Raw genomic sequence first — 14,485 nt, forward strand, 5'->3', positions numbered from 1 at the left:
TTCCTATCTCTTTTTATTGACAGCTTATTTTACTAGATATTAGCATGGCTACTCCAACTTGTTTTTTGTGTCTGTTAGCTTGAAAAACTTTTTCTCACCCTTTACTCTGAGGAAGTGTCTATCTTTGTTGCTAAGGACTGTTTCATGCATGCAGAAGAAAAATTGCTGCTTATTCATACATACACTGTTAATTTGTTTTAATTTGGTGAATTGAATCCACTGTTGTTGAGAGATATTAATGAACAATGATTATTTCTTCCTATTATTTTCGTACTGGTGTTTTTCCTGCCTGTTTGTACGAATGTCTTTGAGAGAGAGAGAGAGAAAGAGGGGGGAGAGGGAGAGGGACAGGGACAGGGAGGGAGAGGAAGAGAGAGGGAGAGGGAGGGAGAGGGAGAGATCCTTTTGGTTTACTATGAAATTATTAATTTCTTTTCTCATTTGATGTATAGGCTTATTTTCCTTGTGTTGGAGTTTTCCTTCTATTCTTTGTAGGACATATTAGTATAAGGATATTGTTTACATGATTTTGCCATGGAGTATCTTGGGTTTTTCATCTATGGTTATTGAAAGATTTCCTGGGTATATTAGTTTGGCATGACATCTGTGGTCTTTTGGAGTCTGCAAGACATCTGTCTAGGATCTTTGGGCTTTTAGCACCTCTGGTGAGAAGTCAAGCTTAATTCTGATATGTCTGCCTTTATGTTACTTGGCCTTTTTTCCCTTGCATCTTTAAAAACTCTTTCTTTGTTCTGTACATTTAGTGTTTTGATTATTATGTGGCAGTAGGATTTTTTTTTTTCTGGTCCAATCTATCGGTGTGCTGTAAGCCTCTTTTAAATCTGTTCTTGTGCTGGTCTTTAACCATTGGGATGTCTCTTTTTTTTAGCTTGTCTGGTAGTCCACTATGGTAGCAGACCTCTGGGACTGAAGTTAGAACTGTTAGTCCCTAATGGTAGCCATCTTATGTTGTCTTGGGTTCCAGAAGTACTCCAGGAAACCAAGTAGAGTTGGTTGTGCTGATACTCCCAGGTGGCAAGAGGCATCCTCTGTAGCAGGCTGAGTTGTGACCTGGGGAGTGAAGTGAGAGATCTTGGATTGTAGGTTGAAGTGTTAAACTAAATCTTCTTTTTATTTTTGACTTAACTGTTGTATGATTTTCTTCAGATGTAATAATATGCATGGCACAAATATATTTCTCTTTACTGTCTATTTACCTATAACATTATATTTGCAATATATTTCAGATATAATATATATTATTCATGTTTAATATATTCACCTTCCAATCTTTTCTCTTAATTGTAGTATTTAACACACTTTCTTATCATATAATCACAAATCTTTAATATCTGTTTTCATTTTTAAAATTGGCATTTTACTTACCTTGTAATTATAGCTTCTGTATTATATTATCATTTTTATATCCTCATGGTTTATTTAAGTGTGTAAAAAATACAGTTTCTGTTATTGTTGCACATACATGTAGATATGTCCATATATCAAACTTATTGTTGGTAGGAATATTTTGTTACTTTTGCTGAGTCATTGAACTTTTACTTAAATTTGGGTCCTGTGTTTTGTGATGGCTGTTATGGCATCCTGGACTATTTTTTAGACTTTTTCTGGGAGAGAGATCATCCTCAAAGATGGAGAATCTTGTTCATGCAGAATTATTTGTTTGCGATAAATCATTCAGGCAATCCATTAACCTACCCAAATATGTAAACCTCTTGTGGGATGAAGAGAGAACTTATTGGACAAGATTTGTGTTTTGAAATAAGATCCCTTCTACTGGTGTACCTTCATGGTGAATCCTTGAAAGTATTTCAGTACATAAGGGAGTTGGATCTACCTAAGCTTTTCTTAAATTGTTATTGAGAAATACAAGTCCTCACCCTGTTTCTGCTATGGCATGAGTTGTACAAAATACCTTTTAAGTTAAGTAGTCAAACTGTCTACACTGTATGTTACACTGTACTTTTACAATTTAAAGGTATACTATTTGAACATAGAACTATAAAATTTGGTAAAGGATAGATATTATGTAAATTGAGACATATATATATGTATATATATACATACATATATATATATGGAGAGAGAGAGAGAGAGAGAGAGAGAGAGAGAGAGAGAGAGAGAGAGAGAGAGAGAGAGAAGAGAGTGAGGGAGACAAAGGCAGAGACACAGAGAGGTAGACAGAGAGGTACGAAAAACATATAGAAGAGATAGAGGGATATGGATAGACTAAGAAACAAAAACAGTGTTCCTGAGATAACATGATTGCTCCCAGAAAACATCCTGAGGAGAAGTGGTGGGAAGGCATGGGCGTTAGTATTTAAATAGGAAAGTAAAGTAGAAGGGAACACCAATGTGCTCTATATAACATCTAAGCTAGTCTTAGCAGATTCCCAACTTTAGGGTCTCTCTCATTCTGAAGGAATGAGGAAAATGCTTTTGTTGTCCTTTGCCTTTTGTCATCCTTGATGTGTAGTTTGTTGTCTGTTTAAGTGAGATAGGAATACCCATTATAGTTTGAAGAAACATGTATAAATGACAGGTAGAAAGAATGACAAAAGAAAGAAAGGAGAAAGGAAGAGGGGAATGGAGGAAGAAAGAGAGGAATGGAGGAATCAAATAGAAACAGTGAAAGGAAAATAGATATGCCTAAATGCATTTTCAATCTGAAAACCACATTATATCTTAATGCCTCCAAAACCAACCAGGCTCACCTGGAACTTATTTCTTCTCTGCATCCTCTTAGCACCAGAATTTTGGCATGTACCACTATGTTTAGAACTAAGTAAGTATTCTTTATATAATTTCCCAGAACACACACACATTACTATGATGTTTATGAAGAAAAATATAAGTGAATCATATGGATAGAGATGGATGAAATGTTTAGTGTTGTAGAATATTCCTACGTCTAATATGATTTAATAAGAATTATTTGCCGGGCATGGTGGCACACAACTTTAATCCCAACACTTGGGAGGCAGAGCAGGCGAATTTTTTTTTATTACGTATTTTCCTCAATTACATTTCCAATGCTATCCAAAAAGTCCCCCATACCCCCCCCCACTTCCCTACCCACCCATTCCCATTTTTTGGCTCTGATGTTCCCCTGTACTGGGACATATAAAGTTTGCGTGTCCAATGGGCCTCTCTTTCCAGTGATGGCCGACTAGGCCATCTTTTGATACATATGCAGCTAGAGTCAAAGAACTCCAGGGTACTGGTTAGTTCATAATATTGTTGCACCTACAGGGTTGCAGATCTCTTTAGCTCTTTGGATACTTTCTCTAGATCCTTCATTGGGAGCCCTGTGATCCATCCAATAGCTGACTGTGAGCATCCACTTATGTGTTTGTTAGGTCCCCGGGTAGTCTCACAAGAGACAGCTATATCAGGGTCCTTTCAGCAAACGGCCAGCCTGCTCTACATCATGAGTTCCAGGACAGCCAGGGCTACACAGAGAAACCCTGTCTCAGAAAAAAACAAACAAACAAAAAAAAAAAAACACAAAAAAAACCAAGCAAACAAAACAAAACAAAACAAAACAAAAAAGAGTTATTTTACCATTAGTCTTAGGTTCTCTTTGAAGAAGTTAGAAATTAATACCCCCCACTGCATACTGTTTTTGGCATACTGTTGATTGTAGTACAGCAAATTTAAGCATATCCCCAATTAGCTTTCAAATAAATGAGACTCAGACTATGGTTATTTTATTTGGCTTTAATAATTACTGTGTGTGTGGGTAACCCTTAATCTACTTTTCCAACTGCTGGCCTAGCTGCCTTCTTAGAGTTTTACCCCTGATACTTGCTGTTTCTCCTAGCCATATGCTCATAGTCCCTCTCCCCTCATGGCAGATTCTTCTCTTGTCATGAGCCATAATAAGACAATAACTAGCAGCTGATCTTCCTGAGATCGTCTACTTCAGATTAATCCATGACAGGTTTGCTTTTATAGGCAAGGATCTAAGAGAATTCATTTTAGGAAAGTTTAATATGCTTTTCCTGTTATTATTAACCATATGTAACAATCACTGGGTGTTATCCCACCCTTTTGGGGAGATATCTACAGATATCCGAAGATATACTGTTTTGTAGGGATTCTATATAGACAAATAGATGTGTTCTTTTTTTAATTTTTAATATTTTTTATTACATATTTTCCTCAATGACATTTCCAATGCAATCCCAAAAGTCCCCCATACCCCCCCCACTTCCCTACCCACCCATTCCTATTCTTTTGGACCTGGCATTCCCCTATATTGGGGCATGTAAAGTTTGCAAGTCCAATGGGCCTCTCATTCCAGTGATGGCCGACTAGGCCATCTTTCGATACATATGCAGCTAGAGACAAGAGCTCCAGGGTACTGGTTAGTTCATCATGTTGTTCCAACTATAGGGTTGCAGATCCCTTTAGCTCCTTGGGTACTTTCTCTAGCTTCTCCATTGGGAGCACTGTGATACATTCAATAGCTGACTGTGAGCATCCACTTCTGTGTTTGCTAGGCCCCGGCATAGTCTCACAAGAGACTGCTATATTTGGGTCCTTTCAGCAAAATCTTGCTAGTGTATGCAATGGTGTCAGCGTTTGGAAGCTGATTATGGGATGGATCCCTGGATATGGCAGTCTCTAAATGGTCCATCCTTTCATCACAGCTCCAAACTTTGTCTCTGTAACTCCTTCCATGGGTGTTTTGTTCCCATTTCTAAGAAGGGGCATAGTGTCCACACTTTGGTCTTCATTCTTCTTGAGTTTCATGCGTTTAGCAAATTGTATCTTATATCTTGGGTATCCTGAGTTTCGGGGTAATATCCACTTATCAGTGAATACATATTATGTGAGTTCCTTTGTGATTATGTTACCTCACTCAAGATGATGCCCTCCAGGTCCATCCATTTGGCTAGGAATTTCATAAATTCATTCTGTTTAATAGCTGAGTAGTACTCCATTGTGTAAATGTACCATAATTTCTGTATACATTCCGCTGTTGAGGGGCATCTGGGTTCTTTCCAGCTTCTGGCTGTTATAAATAAGGCTGCTATGAACATAGTGGAGCATGTGTCCTTCTTACCGGTTGGGACATCTTCTGGATATATGCCCAGGAGAGGTATTGCTGGATCTTCCAGTAGTACTATGTCCAATTTTCTGAGGAACCGCCAGACTGATTTCCAGAGTGGTTGTACAAGCTTACAATCCCACCAACAATGGAGGAGTGTTCCTCTTTCTCCACATCCTCACCAGCATCTGCTGTCACCTGAATTTTTGATCTTAGCCATTCTGACTGGTGTGAGGTGGAAACTCAGGGTTGTTTTGACTTTCATTTCCCTGATGATTAAGGATGTTGAATATTTTTTCAGGTGCTTCTCTGCCATTCGGTATTCCTCAGGTGAGAATTCTTTGTTCAGTTCTGAGCCCCATTTTTTAATGGGGTTATTTGATTTTCTGGAGTCCACCTTCTTGAGTTCCTTATATATATTGGATATTAGTCCCTTATCTGTTTTAGGATAGGTAAAGATCCTTTCCCAATCTGTTGGTGGTTTATTTGTCTTATTGATTATTTCTTTTGCCTTGCAGAAGCTTTGCAGTTTCATGAGGTCCCACTTGTTAATTCTCGATCTTACAGCACAAGCCATTGTTGTTCTATTCAAGAATTTTTCCCCTGTGCCCATATCTTCTAGGCTTTTCCCCACTTTCTCCTCTATAACTTTCAGTGTCTCTGGTTTGATGTGAAGTTCCTTGATCGACTTAGACTTGACCTTAGTACAAGGAGATAGGAATGGATCGATTCGCATTCTTCTACATGTTAACAACCAATTGTGCCAGCAACATTTGTTGAAAATGCTGTCTTTCTTCCACTGGATGGTTTTAGCTCCCTTGTCGAAGATCAAGTGACCATAGGTGTGTGGGTTCATTTCTGGGTTTTCAATTCTATTCCATTGGTCTACTTGTCTGTCACTGTACCTTTACCAAGGAGTTTTTATCATAATTGCTCTGTAGTAAAGCTTTAGGTCAGGCATGGTGATTCCACCAGAGGTTCTTTTATCCTTGAGAAGAGTTTTTGCTATCCTAGGTTTTTTGTTTTTCCAGATGAATTTGCAGATTGCACTTTCTAATTTATTGAAGAATTGAGTTGGAATTTTGATGGGAATTGCATTGAATCTGTAGATTTCTTTTGGCAAGATAGCCATTTTTACAATGTTGATCCTGCCTATCCATGAGCATGGGAGATCTTTCCATTTTCTGAGATCTTCTTTAATTTCTTTCTTCAGAGACTTGAAGTTTTTATTATACAGATCTTTCACTTCCTTAGTTAGAGTCATGCCAATGTAGGAAGCCGTGATATTACGTGCCGTCACTAGATGGCGCTAAGCTCCATTGTGTGCATGTGCTGGAGCAAATGCCAGCCAAGTCACTAGTTTGTCCCCCTGGGACATTTGAGACTGTGGGTGTAACCGCCAGTAGTATTAACACGTCACACCTGTGGATATATATAGCAACACGTTTCTATCCTTCTTTGTTCTACCTCAGGATTATGAATAAAGTGTAACCACGAAAGGTCTTGACTTGTGTTCTGTTTGTGTTCCTGTGGGACGGGAATAGCACAGGACAAATTGGTGCTGAAATCCCGGGAAAAAGACGCCTGACCAATGCGTGGTGGCCAGAGGAGAACCCCTCCCACAACATTGGAGGAAGATGGGAAGTGGTGGAAGGTAAGCTCCAAAAGACATACTGGCTTTGATCTCTCTAATCCCTCCCTATAACTGGAAGCTTTTGTTCTCTTGTTGGCAGTGTTAACCCTATACTTCATGGTTCTTTCCTACACTCACCAGAGGTGGTTCTGAATTTTGACTGCTGCTAAGCACGCTCAGAGGGACATACATAAGCCGCGGTGCTTGTCCTGTACTTAAGCTCTCCTGTATATAAAGGAACAGTATGGGAACTTCACATTCTGTGATTACAGCTTTGCAGTCTGTCTTAAAACAACGTGACATAAAAGTATCTACAAAAACACTACAAACATTCATTAAGGAAATTGAACGTATCTCACCTTGGTACGCGTGTTCAGGATCATTAACACCTACCTCTTGGGAGAAATTAAGGGAAGACTTAATTAAGGAACAACAGAATGGGAAATTAAAGATAGGGACCATGGCATTATGGAAACTAGTGAAAACATGCCTGGAGGATGAGAAATGTCGTTCAAATGTTAGGACAGTACAAGGGATTTTGGAAGAATTACAAGACAGTATGCCAGAATTGGAGCGGGACCATAGGTTAAGAGCTCAAAAAAGGAAACGTGCACGTGAAAAGCTAAGCCCTTCCACAGACCTTGGATCTGAGGAAGTGAAAGGTTTGGGAATAAATTCCCAGGAAGAGAAAAAAGATAAGGAGAAAGTTCAGGAAAAGAAAAGCCTTTATCCAGTAAAGGAACTAGAGGCTTTAAAGCTTGATAGATTAAAAACAGAAGAGCTTAGCTCCTCTGAGGAAGAAGAGTTAGAATATGAGACAGCTCACTATAAAAAAGAAAGATATCATCCAGAAAAAAGGCAAGTAAAAAAAAGCAGAGAAAAAAATTAAAATTTACTGGGGACACAGAGCAGGCTACCTCTAGGCCTTCTGGTCTCAATACTCCTCCACCTTATGTGGAGAATTTTTCTGATTCTTTCCTCTCCAGGGAGGAAAAGAAAAAACTTTATCAGGCATTCCCTGTCTATGAAGTTGCTGATGGAGGGCGAGTACATGCACCTGTGGAGTATATTCAGATAAAAGAACTTGCTGAGTCTGTACGTAATTACGGAGTTAGTGCCAATTTTATCATATCTCAAGTTAAAAGGCTTATAACCTTGGCCATGACTCCAGGAGACTGGCAGACAACAGTGAAGGCTGCACTCCCTAATATGGGGCAGTACATCGAATGGAAGGTGCTGTGGCATGACGCTTCTCAGACGCAGGCAAAAGTCAATGCCACTGCTGAAGGCGATCAGAGAAACTGGACATTTAAATTGTTAACAGGACAAGGGCAGTATGTTAATAATCAGACGAATTATGATTGGAGAGCATACAATCAAATCTCCGCTGCTGCCATTAAGGCGTGGAAAGCACTTTCCAGAAAGGGAGAAGCTGGAGGATACTTGACAAAAATCATACAAAATCCTCAGGAGTCATTCTCAGACTTTGTAGCTAGGATGACAGAGGCAGCAGGCAGAGTCTTTGGAGACCCTGAACAGGCAATGCCGTTAGTGGAACAGTTGATTTATGAACAAGCCACACAGGAATGCAGAGCAGCGATTACACCCAGAAAGAGTAAAGGACTGCAGGACTGGTTAAGGGTATGTCGTGAGCTTGGAGGCCCCTTAACTAATACAGGTCTAGCAGCTACCATCCTGCAGAGCCAAAGGCGTTCAGATACAAGTAATCACAAGATCTGCTACAATTGTGGCAAACCAGGACATATAAGAAGAGACTGCCAGGCCCCGGTAAAAAAGAAAGTGCTAGGACTGTGTACTAGGTGTGGAAAAGGTTATCATCAAGCCAGTGAGTGTCGCTCAATTAGAGACATCAAAGGCAGACTTATTCAGTCTGGACAGTTATTGCAAGAAGCATACCCTATATTAATAAAAACGTTAGGGCAATGGGGATTGCAGGTGGCTACTGAAAAGGTGCAAGTTGTTCAAATAGGAGCCTTTTTAGGAACACTCATTTATCCTGACAAAATTGTTCCTCAAAAATCAGAGATTCGCAGAGATCATTTACACACCTTAAATGATTTCCAAAAATTATTGGGAGATATTAATTGGCTCAGACCATTTTTAAAGATTTCTTCTGCTGAGTTAAAACCTTTATTTGATATTTTGGAAGGGGATTCTCATATCTCCTCCCCTAGAGCCCTTAATCCTGCTGCCAATCAGGCATTGCAGACAGTAGAAAAAGCTTTGCAAAAGGCTCAATTACAACGCATTGATGAGTCACAACCTTTTGATTTGTGTGTCTTTAAGACAGCCCAGTTGCCAACCGCAGTTTTGTGGCAAAATGTGGGTTCATCCAAATGCATCTCCTGCTAAAATAATAGATTGGTATCCTGATGCAGTTGCACAGCTTGCCCTTAAAGGCCTAAAAGCAGCTATTACCCACTTTGGACAAAATCCTAAAATCCTAATTGTACCTTATACTGCTGCACAAGTTCAAACCTTGGCAGCCACATCTAATGATTGGGCAGTTTTAGTCACCTCCTTTTCAGGACAGATTGACAATCATTATCCATAACATCCAATTTTACAGTTTGCCCTGAATCAGGCTATAGTGTTTCCACTAGTAACAGCTAAAGACCCACTTACAGATGGGATAGTGGTATACACTGATGGATCAAAATCTGGTATAGGTGCTTATGTGGTAAATAATGAGATAGTAACTAAGCAATATAATGAAACCTCACCCCAAGTTGTGGAATGTTTAGTGGTACTGGAGGTTCTTAAAGCATTCCCAGGACCGCTTAACATCGTATCAGATTCTTCCTATGTGGTGAATGCCGTTAATATTCTTGAGACAGCTGGTGTAATAAAATCCTCTAGCAAAGTTGCCAATATTGTTCAACAAATACAATTTGTCTTATTAAATAGAAGATTCCCTGTTTATATTACTCATGTCAGGGCACATTCAGGCCTCCCTGGCCCTATGTCTCTGGGAAATGATTTGGCAGATAAAGCCACTAAAGTTATAGCTGTTGCTCTGTCTTCCCAGGCAAAAGCAGCAAAAGAATTTCATAAGCGCTTTCATGTGACAGCTGAGACTTTACGTCACTGCTTTGCATTAACTAGAAAAGAAGCTTGAGAAATTGTTACTCAATGTCAGAATTGCTGTGAATTTTTACCTGTCCCTCATGTGGGAATAAACCCACATGGCATAAGGCCTTTACAGGTCTGGCAAATGGATGTCACGCATGTTTCCTCCTTTGGGAGAAATCAATATTTACATGTTTCTATTGACACCTGCTCTGGTGTAATGTTTGCCACACCTTTAACAGGTGAAAAAGCCTCTCATGTTATACAACATTGCCTCGAGGCATGGAGTGCTTGGGGAAAACCCAAACTCCTTAAGACAGACAATGGACCAGCTTATACCTCTCAAAAATTTCAACAGTTCTGTCGCCAGATGGAAGTGACTCATCTGACTTGTCTCCCATATAATCCTCAAGGGCAAGGCATTGTGGAACGGGCTCACCATACTCTCAAGTCCTACTTAATTAAACAAAAGGGGGGAGTCGAGGAGGCTCTACCCCCAGTACCAAGAATAGCTGTTTCTATGGCACTCTTCACTCTTAATTTTTTAAATCTCTATGCTCAAGGCCACACTGCGGCTGAACATCATTGTTCAGAGCCTGACAGGCCAAAAGAGATGGTAAAATGGAAAGATGTTTTGGCTGGTCTCTGGAAAGGCCCGGATCCTATATTAATAAGATCCAGGGGAGCTGTTTGTGTTTTCCCGCAGGAAGAAGACAACCCATTCTGGCTGCCGGAACGACTGACACGGAGAATTCTGACACCTGAAGATTACTCCCGGATGGATCCCTTGGAAACTACCTCTAACCCTCGTGCTACCTCTGTGGATTTGGGTTCCTAGTATATTTGGAGACTATAGATGGGCAATTCTGTCTGCCTTCCCTAAGCCCATGCCTGTCCATCATGATACAGCTTTTTTCCCAAGTTTTTTACGACCAATAAAACTTTAGGCCTGCTATACCTACCATATGACCCTATCTGGGCACCACTGGGAGAAAAACGCTCCTTTAAGGAACGAGGTTCTCTCTGTTTCCAAATTAATGAATTGGGAGATTGTATCAGACTCAACAGACGAGCTTTGGGAATGTTTATTAAGCACCGAGGAGGTTGGGTAAATACAACCCAAGACACCTCCAACAGAGATATAACCCTTACAAATCGGATTTTCTGGCAGGAGGCAATTTGGGTTAATGGTACATTTCTACCACCTAACTTTTCAGACAAAGAACGCCCCAATCAACCAAAACTGGCTCCTCATTGTGACTTGGAAGATGAAGGGCTGATCCCACCTTGGTCTGATTGTCAATCCTCCATCACTCGTTGGGCAGATAAGAGTAAAACCTTTTCCCTTTCTCCCAACATGATAGGTGACCCAGAAAAGAAATATGTTATGAAAAAGGGACTTTTCATACAAGACTTTAAAATGCATCCTTTTCATAAACGGGTACTTTGTGGGATTAATGATAGCTGTACAGATATTAATCCCTTGGTTTTCCTCCAAGGAGGAGCTGCTGGAAAAGTGATTTTTACTGGTATTTCAAAATTTGCTCAGTTTCATCAAGTTCTATTACCTGATAGAACCATTTATCAAAATTCTACTACTGAAATCACTGGACTTAATAAAACCCTGGTAAAACAAATTAATTATCCATATACTCCAGTTTGTGTGTATACCCCTTTCTTGTTTATTCTTTCTAATGGATCCTTTGAATCCTGTACTAATGAAACCTGCTGGATGGCACAATGCTGGAACCTTAAGTGGGCCAGCCGTGCAATGCTTGCCAAGATTCCACGATGGATTCCTGTCCCTGTGGAGACTCCTTCCACTGTATCTTTGCTCAGGCAAAAGCGAGACTTTGGCATCACTGCAGCTGTTGTGGTGGCAATAGCTGCCAGTGCGGTGGCAGCTACGGCTGCTGGAATTGCTATGACAACATCAGTCCAGTCAAGCACAACTATCGAGCAGTTGTCCTCCTCTGTGGCAGATGCGATTGATCAACATTCAGTGCTCAGTGCCCAATTAAAAGGTGGGCTAATGATAGTGAACCAGCGCATTGATCTGGTGGAGGAAAGGCTGGAAATTCTGCTCTAAATGGCACAGCTTGGCTGTGATAAGAAATCAGGAGCCTTATGTATTACTAGTGTCCAATATGAAAGTTGGACGCATGCAGCTAATCTATCTAAAGAATTGTCTTTGTTTCTTACAGGAAACTGGTCTGAAGGATTTGATGAAAAGCTTGAGGCGCTACGTGTAGCAGTGATGGCGATTAATTCCACGAGCGTAGACCCGTCATTGGTTGATGGAATCAAAGGACTTACTTCCTGGATGTCTTCTGCATTCTCATATTTTAAGGAATGGGTGGGAGTAGACCTATTTGGGGCAGCCCTGTGTTGTGGATTAGAGTTTTTACTATGGCTGGTTTGCAAACTCAGATCTCAACAAAGACGTGACAAGGTGGTAATTGCTCAAGCACTTGCTGCCATAGAGCAAGGCACCTCTTCTGATATTTGGCTATCCATGCTCAGAACTTGATTGGCATCTGAGTTCTCTGCTATTACATTCCAAGGATTTGTGGATCCATTGCACTGGAATGAGAGAGACTCATTGATCATTGATCAGCCTTTTACATCACTGAAGTTTCCTCATTGCATGCGATGGGATGAGCATGACTTCCCCACTAATTCATTTTTTGGCTGGCCTCTTTTGTAGAGTTCGCCCTAGGTCATTTAGCAGTTACTGTCACACAGTACTATGGTATCCAAAAACGGGCAACTTTCCTCATGCACAGACAAACCTAAGGCACGGGGCTCGGTGGCGATAGGGTTTTCCAACAACAGGTAAGGCTGTGTCATTGGAGGAACGACCTAAAACAGGAGCCACAGTAGATGGACATAACTGCATTGCCTAGACCAGCCTTGTTTTATTATAACTAAAAGGGGGAGATGTAGGAAGCAGTGATATTACGTGCCGTCACTAGATGGCGCTAAGCTCCATTTTGCCCATGTGCCAGAGCAAATGCCCGCCAAGTCACTAGTCCGTCCCCCTGGACATTTGAGACTTGGGTGGAACCGCCAGTAGTATTAACACGTCACACCTGTGGATATATATAGCAACACGTTTCTATCCTTCTTTGTTCTACCTCATGATTATGAATAAAGTGTAACCACGAAAGGTCTTGACTTGTGTTCTGTGTGCGTTCCTGCGGGACTGGAATAGCACAGGACACGCCAAGATATTTTATATTATTTGTGACTATTGAGAAGGGTGTTGTTTCCCTAATTTCTTTCTCAGCCTGTTTATTCTTTGTGTAGAGAAAGGCCATTGAGTTGTTTGAGTTAATTTTATATCCAGCTACTTCACTGTAGCTGTTTATCAGGTTTATGAGTTCTCTGGTGGAATTTTAAGGGTCACTTATATATACTATCATATCATCTGCAAAAAGTGATATTTTGACTTCATCTTTTCCAATTTGTATCCCTTTGATCTCCTTTTGTTGTCGAATTGTTCTGGCTAGGACTTCAAGTACTATGTTGAATAGGTAGGGAGAAAGTGGGCAGCCTTGTCTAGTCCCTGGTTTTAGTGTGTTTGCTTCCAGATTTTCTCCATTTACTTTGATGTTGGCTACTGGTTTGCTGTAGATTGCTTTTATCATGTTTAGGTAAAGGCCTTGAATTCCTGATCTTTCCTAGACTTTTATCATGAATGGGTGTTGGATCTTGTCAAATGCTTTTTCCACATCTAACAAGATGATCATGTGGTTTTTGTCTTTGAGTTTGTTTATATACTGGATTATGTTGATGGATTTCCGTATATTGAACCATCCCTGCATCCCTGGGATGAAACCTACTTGGTCAGGATGGATGATTGTTTTGATGTGTTCTTGGATTCGGTTAGCAAGAATTTATTGAGGATTTTTGCATCAATATTCATAAGGGATATTGGTCTGAGGTTCTCTATCTTTGTGGGGTCTTTGGTGGTTTAGGTATCAGAGTAATTGTGGCTTCATAGAATGAGTTGGGTAGAGTACCTTCTGTTTCTATTTGGTGGAATAGTTTGTGAAGAACTGGGATTAGGTCTTCTTTGAAGGTCTGATAGAACTCTGCACTAAACCCTTCTGGTCCTGGGCTTTTTTTGGTTGGGAAACTATTAATGACTGCTTCTATTTATTTGGGGGATATAGGGCTGTTTAGATCATTAATCTGATCTTGATTCAACTTTGGTACCTGGTATCTGTCTAGGAACTTCTCCATTTCATCCAGATTCTCCAGTTTTATTGAGTATAGACTTTTGTAGAAGGATCTGATGGTGTTTTGGATGTCTAGGATCTGTTGTTATGTCTCCTTTTTCAATTCTGATTTTGTTAATTAGAATGCTTTCCCTGTGCCCTCTAGTGAGTCTGGCTAAGGGTTTATCTATCTTGTTGATTTTCTCAAAGAACCAGCTCCTTGATTGGTTGATTCTTTGAATAGTTCTTCTTGTTTCCACTTGGTTGATTTTGCCCCTGAGTTTGATTATTTCCTACAGTCTACTCCTCTTGGGTGAATTTGCTTCCTTTTGTTCTAGTGCTTTTAGGTGTGTTGTCAAGCTGCTAATGTGTGCTCTCTCTAGTTTCCTTTTGGAGGCACTCAGAGCTATGAGTTTTCCTCTTAGAAATGCTTTCATTGCGTCCCATAAGTTTGGGTATGTTGTG

This window comes from Mus caroli, unplaced genomic scaffold (genome assembly GCF_978045245.1).
Source record: "Mus caroli unplaced genomic scaffold, Mus_caroli_1 scaffold_5, whole genome shotgun sequence".
Lineage (NCBI taxonomy): Eukaryota > Metazoa > Chordata > Mammalia > Rodentia > Muridae > Mus > Mus caroli.